Here is a 10,663-nt window from a genome sequence, read left to right on the forward strand (position 1 = left end):
CATAGCATCACCTACACTGCCCTACAAAGGAAAATTGCAGTTACTACCCTAGCAATGAAACTGAGAAAATGGATGTACAGTTAAATGTGTTATGAGTAGAAAAGCAGTAATGTGCTTATACTTGAAGTGATTTTCATGATTAAAAATCAAGACCAAGTATTTGATCTATGACCCCAAAAATACAGATACAGCACTCTGCTTTTGTATTAACTTAAACAGCTATGTATAAAGGTAGTACACAGTCAAAGTGCAGTAACTACAATCTTAGTTTATTCTTCCTGAGAAAATGTAAATCTAGTTTGTGTTCTTAAAACTCACTATTTTGTGAGGTTTAACCAATTAATATAGCTTGATGTATTGTAAAATGTATGTAACTTTTAGATTTGCTTGTTATGTGACTGAAACATGAAGCATACAAAGTACTAATGTCATAAATAGGTCCTCTAACCTGAAGCAAGTGTTTTAGTCACCTTACCTTAACCATGCCATGTTATATACTATATTTACTTTATGTACCATGACCACAATCTTTCATTTCTGACGTTAGCTATATCAAGACAAAACAAATGCCAGCATAACATACCTACACCTAAAATGCAGTAGACCTGCTCCACTACCTGCATGACTCTGTATGAAATCATTGGATATTTGTTCTGTTATTCTATGCCTGAAGCTGTCCTGTGTAGCCCAAGTACAATATACACTTATACTCCAAAAAATGGCAAATGCATTTATAGCAATCTAATTTCCCCAAGGGCAGTGGGACTAGTATGAGACAGTATCCTTTTTCCCAGTGCCATGTTGCAAACATTTTACTACAACAGGCTGAGTTTAGCTTACCATGTATGAATCATGTTTTTCCCTGATTCTTATGGAACTCATCGTTAGATTTCCAGTCTAACATTAAACAGTCATTTAAAGCAACAAAATATTCAAGGCATTTTTAAATACGTTTATTTGCTCATGTTGACCATGTTGACCCTCAAGTCCTTTTAAATCAAACTCAACAGTGACTTACTTTCAAGATTTTAATGTTGCTGTCTCTACCACTTGCAAAGTTCAGGTGACTTGACTTCAGGGATCAATTGAAAGCACCATTTCACAATATGTGGTTTATTTCCACACTAGTGTTGGAAGAACCCACCAGCTGGTCCTTTTTCTTTAAAACAGTGTGGGAAAGTTTCGTTTATTAGACAGCTTAAAAAACGAGAGCTTTTACTAAGCAAGCGAAGCCCGGTTAGCTCAGTCGGTAGAGCATGAGACTCTTAATCTCAGGGTCGTGGGTTCGAGCCCCACATTGGGCGCACAGCTTATCCTTTGGAGCTGCCTTTGGGGAACAGTAGATTTGAAATGTGTGCTTCCAGTTTCATGTTTAATCTGTGGCTGATCTTGCCAAAGAAAGGCCGCAGTATCATCACAGTTCTGCCATTTGTGGTCCGGATTAGTACGAGACTTTCTCAAGAGTGTCATGTGCTCTTTACAGGGCACCACACAGAATAATAACAGTTCATTTTATTGACCGATTCCTAATTTTGTACACAGTCTTTTTTACAACACACATTCATCTTTTCAATATATATATATATAGGTCAGTGACAAATAAGGGTTGGCAAGATAAGAAATTCAAAAATATCTTTAAATAAGACTGAATGCTCCTGAAAATATCAAATGTTTTAACCACAAAAGAATGATAAATATGAAATATTTATCCACCTACAGTGTATTTAAGTGGACTTATACTAATAATGACTTGAAATGAAAAATGTAAATGGTTCCTGATTGACATGATTCCTCAGATTAAATGTAATATTTAGAACAATTGTATTCCATTACCTTTATTTAATATAAAAGTTATAATGTAAGATCATGCCAAACTAGTTGATATGGTGTTTTATTGAGAATTTACTGTTTTTAAGCAAGTTGAATTATTTGGTACAAAGTTTTTATGGTTACACCACTTAGACATTTTTGCCATAATCCTCTAATATATTCTCTCAAAATTAATTAAAAGCAGAATTTTTTATTTTGGTTTTACAAAAAAAGAATGTATGCAAGTTATTCATACGTTTATTTTCACATTTTAACCCCTTTAAATCTGACTAAACCACATGGACACAAAAAAACATTATTGATCCATAGATATTATAGAAAGAAACACTGTCATTGAACATAGTCCAGGATTGTAGACAAATAGGTTTGGAGATGTTCTCTAAAAAGCCAGAATTTTAAGCCAGTGGTCCAAAATCTTAAAAATTCCAAACTGATATTTTGTCCATGTGGAACATCTCTGCTAGAGTATTAGACCATCACTGGGTTGTACAACTCTCTGCTGAATATGTAGCGCATACTACAAAGGTCACATGCTGGATTGGGACATGCATTAGAAGTCCCAACACTATCAAGTACAGTAGTTTTCTTTTTGCCACAGACTGGACCAACAGTGATCTGTGTCAGCGTTATCTCACAGCATGAAGGTTGAGTGTTTCTCTCTGTGGCATCTCTGCCGCTCTCTCTGACCTTTTATTTAATTAGCAGGGATCTACAAATGGAATCATTTTACACCGCTGAGAGAAAGGAAGACAGCATTAGCATAGAGAATGATTAAAAAAAAGACCGGACTCGGTATATGACTGCACAACTCGGAGCAGAGGGGAAGATGATGCGTTCAGGCCTGGCGAGAGGAAAAGAGAGGAAGGGGAATGAAGAGAGTACAGTACAGTTGAGATGAAGGAAATAAACTGACAGACTGAACATTTAAAATGCTTCCAGCAGAAAAGTGAAAGCAGTATTTTGACAAATCATTAGTAGTGGGCAAATTGTTCTTGTTCTTTAGTGTCAGCTAATATCGGTCATATTTTATTTCTCAGTGCAGTACAGTCACCATGGAGACATAGAATACACATGGGGCAGACAGCAGGTATGAAAGTTTGAGGTGGTGCTGGAGAGAAATTTTGACGTCTGACAGCCGAACTGAAAGAAATGTGACATTCTTGACAGGCTGTTTACAATGAAATTGAACCAGCATAAAGAGCACGAGACAACTTTTGTGATATTGATGAAATGTTATAAAAATGTGCCAATCAGCTGTTTCTTATTCATCAAAATCAGGCGGCAAAATGAGAATCAGAAATCACAAAAACGGTGCAAGGAGCCCGGCTATTATAGTAGAAGCCAAAGAGGACATGTCTTTTCATTTTGTTTCCCAGTTTTGCACACACACACACACACACACACACACGCACACACACACACACACACACACACACACACACACACACACGCACACACACACGCACACACACACACACACACACACACACACACAGAGACACACACTCGCGCACACACACACACACACACACACACACACACACACACACACACACACACACACACACACACTCGCACACACACACACACACACACACACACACACACATTTATCTCATGAGCTTTTGTGTAAAAATTAGAGCTGAAACAATTCAATCAATTAGGTGAATTACTTCAAATTAATCAGATTTCAATTAGTTATTTTTAATGAATAATTTGTCATTTTAAGTCATTTGCGCAAGTAAACAAAAAAACAAACATTGGATGCTAAAAAAAAACCTCAATTTGCATCATTTTTCTCTGTTTTTAATAATAACTCATCATGGCTTCACCTCTCATTATCCGTGCTATGATTATTATCACTTTAAATTCATATCCTTATTCCTTCTATAGGTTTTTTTCTCTCCCTTTTTTGTAACTTCATAATCTTTACCATACGCTCACACGTATATACTTATACACACATAGGTACAACCATATACTGAACACACGAAGACTCATATGACATCATAGACACCACCACAGCTCATCTCAGCCTTTATGAATTCAACTCTCTCCCTCCTTCTGTTGTACACATACTCCATCAGCAGGCCTGGGACCAGGGTTGCAGAGATGCTATAAAGTGTCTGTAATGTTCTTTTTTCCCCTATTTTGCTCAATAATTAATGTATTCCTCTACATGTTATTTAAAAGGTCTATTTCCCACCACTTTATTGTCATGTTTGTAAAGTTTACTTTGGAGATGTAATAGGTTACAGATTACTAGTTACTCTATTTAAAATGTTATAAGTAATGTAACTATGTGACTGTAACTTATTACATTTGATGACTTTTTGATGACTTTTCTAATTTTCTAACTTTCTAATTTTTTTTTTTTTGGACAAATAATGATAATCATCTTTGTATCATCAACATTTTTTATCAGTAACTGTAACAGATTACACTTACATTTAATTTGTAATTACATGCCACTAGTTACTCCCAAACACTGGCTATAATTATGCATTCACTTTATTTTTATATTTATATATATATATACATTTCTTTTAGATTAGTCAAAATAAGCATATAATAAGCGCTTATCACTAGCAGCAGTCATTATTTAGACATTTTAGGACAAATAAATAATAAAATAATTTGGCAATATAATATGCAGAATAAATAATAACAACAGTAATACTTAGAAAAAAACTGTTTCTTTTAACTTCACTATTTTATGACTTTCATGTAAAAAAGGAAAAAAGAAGAAGAAGAAGAAAAGAAACAATACTCTCTCCTCATGAAAAATATACCTTTTTTTTCCTTCTACCATATCAAATATATATCACAAAAAAAGAAAAGGTGAGAAATAATTACATTCTCTGTGTCTTTCCATACTGTTAGGTGGAAGGGAGGAGAGAAAGGAGTTCAGATCTTCAGAGAGGAGAGGAAGAGAGGGAGAAAAAAAAAAGTTATGAACGCATACACACAGAAGGAGAGAGAATGAGACTCTCGGAAACACCTCGGCGGCAGAATGAGGCAGGTGTTTAATTTGAGAATTAAGACAGTGTGAAAGTTCATAAGTATGCTAATGGCTCTGTGCCTCGGTCTGCCAGATGAAGCTTCCTCGTCTGCTCGGGAGGAAGAAGAAGAAACCCACCTGAAACGTGAGCTGTAATAATGATGCACGGTGAATTTTCATCATCGTCTTGCTCCCATGAAAGAAAAAAAAAAAAGAAAAAAAATTAGTGGCACATGGCCGCCTGCACCAGCCTTGACCATAAAGCATCATCAGCTATTACAGTTAAGTCATTTCACTACAGCAGTGGGCATGTAATCTCTCTGCCTGCTGGTGCTGGATCATCCCTGCTGAGGCCTATGAAATCATTTGTCTTATAGATGATAAAGAACATTAACATATAAACTAAGACGCAATGCGCACGCACACACACACACACACACACACACACACACACACACACACACACACACACACACACAAAACAATATATAATATGTCATGCCCTCTGCCCACCCTGGGGTCTAAGACAAGCAATCATTAAATTAACATTCAGTAGGTTTAGACTCTGCAGAAGCATTGGACTTCAAAAAGCAGTTAAAAAAAGTTAAAAATAGCTTTAGCTTCTACACAGCTGGGATTCTCACAATATCACTTCTTACAATTACTTTTATCATTTTCCATGTATGTTTTGAACAATTGAAGATGTGAAGGAACACAACTGCACTCGTGGTTTTTTTTTTGTCTGGTTGGCTCACAGTAGGACCACAGAGATGGAAAAGGAGGGAAATAAATAGTTCAATGCAAATTCTGAGAGGTAAAAAAGGGCTAAATGTAGGGGACCACAGGGTTTATATGTTAAAGTAAGAAAAATAGATACCATTTTTTCAAAGGTCATAATGGGAAATGAAAGGAAAAACCCTCAGAATTGAACCTAGATTATGTTTCCTTGGTGTTGGTTGTAGTTTGTACACTTAGCCAGAAATGGAGAACTTGTATTTATTCTTCTGTAGTTACAGCACCCCCTACATTCACAATCACCACAGGGCATGTATTTCTAGCTCTGGTAACTGTAATTCAGTTGGTGCAATATTTGTGTTTCCCATCACTAAACACAGTTCATTATATCACTGTAATGACAACAGTATACAAGGCGCCTATGAGTGAAAAATAATGATGTTTTGTAATGTGACAATGCTGTGGTTAAAGTCTGGTTAGGTTCAGGGAAAGATCATGGTTTGGGTTAAACTGATCACTTGAAATGTGGTTTCTACTTCCTTAAAGTTACGCAATCTCCATCGTCACGGCGTCAGTAAACACAGTGTCAAGCCCCGTTATGGTTGTTTAATATAAAATGCCTCAACTTGCAGTTAGAAACAGGAAGGAAACTGTGATCTCCTGCAGCAAAGGCCACTTTTTGACATCTAAACTCACCCTGTCTCCTAGAAAGGAAATCACATCGCGCCTTCTTTCCACCGGTCATAGCTGTATCATGTTGTGACAGTTTTATTCCATCCTCCACATGTGGCATACCCTACTGGCCAAAGTGCCTTTAGCCTACTGTAATTACTGGAATAGCAGTGCAACTGAACTTTTGTTAATATGGTCACTTTTCAACCAATGTTTGTGTTTCTTCTTAAGGTAAGTACTGTATGCTAGTTAAATGGTTTCTGTATTGGTCTGTTTTAATTGTGTTGCTGAGATACGTTCTGGAACCTTGGGTGTTTTATTTTGAAAATGTATTGGATGCCCTATGTTGTTCCTGTGTTTGACCTTTTGCACGGCTCAATCTGCTCTGTCTAGCTTGACATGGTGTCTGTCAAAAATAAACTGGGCGGTCACTTCCACCAATCATAATTACTTACTATAATTTAATACCTCTAGGTGGCTTAAATGCAACAATAGGTCATTTTTGCAGGCCTGAATATTACTATACTGTCTTTTTTTCCCCCAGTGAGGATGAGTTGGGTAAATGGATTGACAGAAAAGAAAAAAAATCACAATTTATTAGAGAAACCCGTCCTGACAGTATTACAGATTGATGTCATCGAAATGTTTAAATTTGAGATACATTTAGGAATGAAGCGTGTTTAAATATACAAGCGATATTCTGATTCAAAATGATCTGATAGATGTTTTTTCAGCATTTTATTGTGTAAACTGTAGATTGTTGGGTTCAGGTTGCGTGATCATCAATCTTTATTTCTGAAAGTACAGGACACAAAAAAACACAAACAAAGAAACAGCAACAACAACGGGGCAGCAACTTAACAATAATGTTTGAAGACAACAGTGGCAGTAATAAATGCAAACAAGAAACAGACTTTGCCAAGCAAAAGCAAAAGGCAAATCACATTAGACTGAAAAGAAAAGAAACAAACAAACAGTTAAACAAATCCATGTATTGTATATAACCATCCATTCAACCATTTAACTTCTAAAGCTGGCCCACTCCAGGTCTGATATGACTGGGTATAGAGGAGTGTGGGAGGAAGGAAAACCCTTCTTTTAAGGTAGTCCCTTATGGATACAGCCATGCCTGATCATGCCTGAACAGTGGCAGCTTGGCTCTATTGAGTCACGCTGTTGTACACTGAAGAGATGCTATATTGTGGTAAAACGCCATCCAGTACTGAATCAAAGAGAGATTCGGATTAAATCTCAGTGATAGTATGGTCTTTATCACCGCTGTAAAGGCTTGCCAGAATTAGCCTACGCCGATTTAGATTGAAAGACAAGATGAGTCGCCATTGAGCGGACAAAGGCAGGGATTAGGCAAGAATTGTAGATCTTAATAAGTCTGACGGTGTTGACATGAGTCCAGTAATCTCCGATCAGTGAGTATTCCCAAAGCATATTCATCTGAGCACGGCAGTAAGTACAGCAATTAGTTTCATTTTTAAACATTTGATAGGTGTAGCATATGCTCTGTGAAGGTCTTGCTTAAATTGGACCATACTGTTTCCCAATCTGGTTCAAGACCGACACTGCGGAGTTCCCCGTCCCACCCTTTCAACAGCCTGTGTCTTAATAGAACAATCAAGCAGAGAGTTATATATACACATCACTGTCTCTTGAGAACACCTCCCAGGACCAGTCCCCCTCTCCATAGGGTGCTCTGGCAAGGGCCCATTCCAGGGCACACCATATGTCTTCATTGTAGATCTCAGTCTCAAGTTAAGAAAGTAAGCTGTGCCCAGTAATCTTGGAATAAATGGTTTCCAGCGTTGTTAAAAATATCACTGAAAATGGTATTTATAACAACGTTGGTTTAATAAAATTCCTTTATTTAACTATGGGTGAACCACTAAAGGTGATAGGTATTTCATTAAGGAGATGATTGATTAAAATAAACCTGTTTTCTCAATTTCAGAAAACCCTATGCTGGGTGCAGATTTTAACCTAAAAGCAAAACCAGAGCCAAAAGAGTTGTTTTATTCATTTGTGATAAAAAAATAAAAAAATAAAATCAGCATTACTAAGTAAAAAGTTGTTGAATCTCAATATCTCCATGATTTGTGGTAGTCAATGAATGGTGTTATAGAGCATGACATACTGTAGCGGCATGATCAAAGATTAGGCTAGGGAGCATATTAATATGAGATATATTATTTATAAGGGCTGTCAGATATGTAATTAGTCCTAGAGGAGGTACCCTGACAACAGGAATGAAAAAGGTAGGCTTTAACTTTGTTGCAAATGTGCCAGAGTTTCACTAAGTTTAGGTCAACCAAAAATGATCTTAAAGCTAGGGATGAGAAAGAAACTGTTTCTTGTGGGCCTGTAGATCTGTCAAACTCTGGGGAAATTCAACAACAAAACTATACATAAACAGACAAACAGCCAGGTCTTTGAATAACCTAAGGTTTGTGTGGAACATGCCCCAGGCTACCCTCGACAACCCCTCTTCAAATGGCCTCACAGTCAGTAGTCCAGTAGTTTATAGATCAGTTAGAGGACGGTTAGTGTCCTTATCTCTGCTAACTAAGCCTATGGGCCTTCTCTATGTGGATAACCTGATTTCCCAGTGAAGTCAGCCACTATGTCAAGTTTGTGCTCAGAAAACCAATGGCGTGTGACCCTTCCTTGCTTTCCTTTAGACAGACCAGACTCACGCTTGGTCTTCAGGCTATGGTTCTCCATATGAATGATGTTTGAGGTGAGTTCCTCCATTTGGAGATCATTAGCTTGATACTTGCTAGCTCTGACCATAGCCTGTAGTGCATCAAACTTCGCAGAGCTGCTCTGGATGACTTTGTGTGAGGACTCGAGATCTTTAGCCAACATACAAGTATTTTCATGTGCCAAGTTAATGCCTTGGTGTGTTGAATTTGAACTTCAGGCTTTCTTTGAGATATGATGCTGGGAAGTATTATCGAAACGGGTTAGTAGAATAACTGATAGAGTTAAGGGGTTGTTGAGGATGAGTTGCTGAGCTATGGAACCAGGAAGTCACTTTGGTATCATCATGTAATATTTCAAGTAGTGAACTATTTATCTACTGCACTATGTAATGGGGCATCATCACCAAACATTGCATCACTATATTTTTCTTTTTTTTTGTTATTGTCTGTCTGAAAATGTAATTACACTTGCCTTCCAAACATAAAAAAAGCACAAAATGATGATGTTTGTCCCAGTGGGGAACAACCATAGAACCTAGAACCTAGGACCAAGACTTTATGGGTTCTCACAAATGTAGGTTTAGGTCACAGTCATTAAGTGTGCATTGTGGAAAAGCTAGTGGATGGTATTAGTAGTATACTTCAATGATTTACCTGTAGAGTGAGTGTGTGAATGAGTGAGTGAGTATAGGAGAGTGATAGTAAAGAGTGACTGTGATGCCATGCCATTTAAAACCGTGTGCAGTCTTCTACAGTGTCTCTTGTGTAAATGCATGAGGACGTGTGAGAGCTGCGGCATGTCCCTGTCAGGACTGGTACCGAGTGTCTGTGGTGTAGGGGAGAGAGGTGTGGACTTGCTGGGACGGCTGGGGTGTCTGCAAGGCCCCGGGGTGTGGCCCCGTCTTCATCGCTGCAGATTTATGGTCCTCAATAAGCATCTCCACACCGGCAGCCAAGACCCGAGTCAGCAGCTAATTAAAACCTTTCACTGGAATCCCTGTGAAGTCGCAGACCCACCGACACTCAGCCAGCAGCCAGACGCATACCTCTCCACACCACAAACACACACACACACACACACACACACACACACGCACACACACACACACACACACACACACACACACACACACACACACACACACACACACACACACACACACACACACACACAGTTACTGTTCTCTTTAAGATAAGTACAGTATGTATGTAAAACAGTAGAGTTAGGTTGTGTCAGGCCTGTATATAGTCTGTTTCATTCATGATCAGCAGGGGCATCATTACTAAATCAGCATTTTAATCCACCGTGGGAAAAAAAAAACTTGAGTATCTACACATGCAATATATATACGTTAGCTACTGGATGTTGCAATGTAACAGTGCTGCACAGCTGGTTAGACTGGTTACTTAGACTGCAGTAGACTGGTATCATGCAGAACCCCTCGGAGCTTTTAACAGAATGAAAGTGTCGTGGTGTGTAAGGGAAGCTTGCCATCCACCTCAAGACAAAACCTGCTATTTTGCACCGAAAAACACCCAGAAGACTTGTCTGCAACATCTGTACAGTCTCTGTGTGTTGGTGTGTGTCTGTGTGTGTGTGTGTGTGTGTGTGTGTGTGTGTGTTTGTATGTGTGTGTGTGGGTTTGTAAAGGAGAGAAAGAAGCCACAAGGAGAAACAGTTGTATCCTCCAACCACAAAGCCTGCGGAGAC

The 10,663-nt window shown here is 38.2% G+C and overlaps 1 non-coding gene across 1 annotated transcript; it reads left to right on the plus strand.

The window, feature by feature from the left end:
- The first annotated feature begins 1,231 nt into the window (after positions 1–1,231).
- trnak-cuu (transfer RNA lysine (anticodon CUU)) lies at positions 1,232–1,304 on the plus strand. The gene has a single exon. It is a non-coding gene; the product is annotated as a tRNA-Lys (tRNA).
- The last annotated feature ends 9,359 nt before the right edge of the window (positions 1,305–10,663 follow it).

This window comes from Scomber scombrus, chromosome 19, assembly GCF_963691925.1.
Source record: "Scomber scombrus chromosome 19, fScoSco1.1, whole genome shotgun sequence".
NCBI classification, from domain to species: domain Eukaryota; kingdom Metazoa; phylum Chordata; class Actinopteri; order Scombriformes; family Scombridae; genus Scomber; species Scomber scombrus.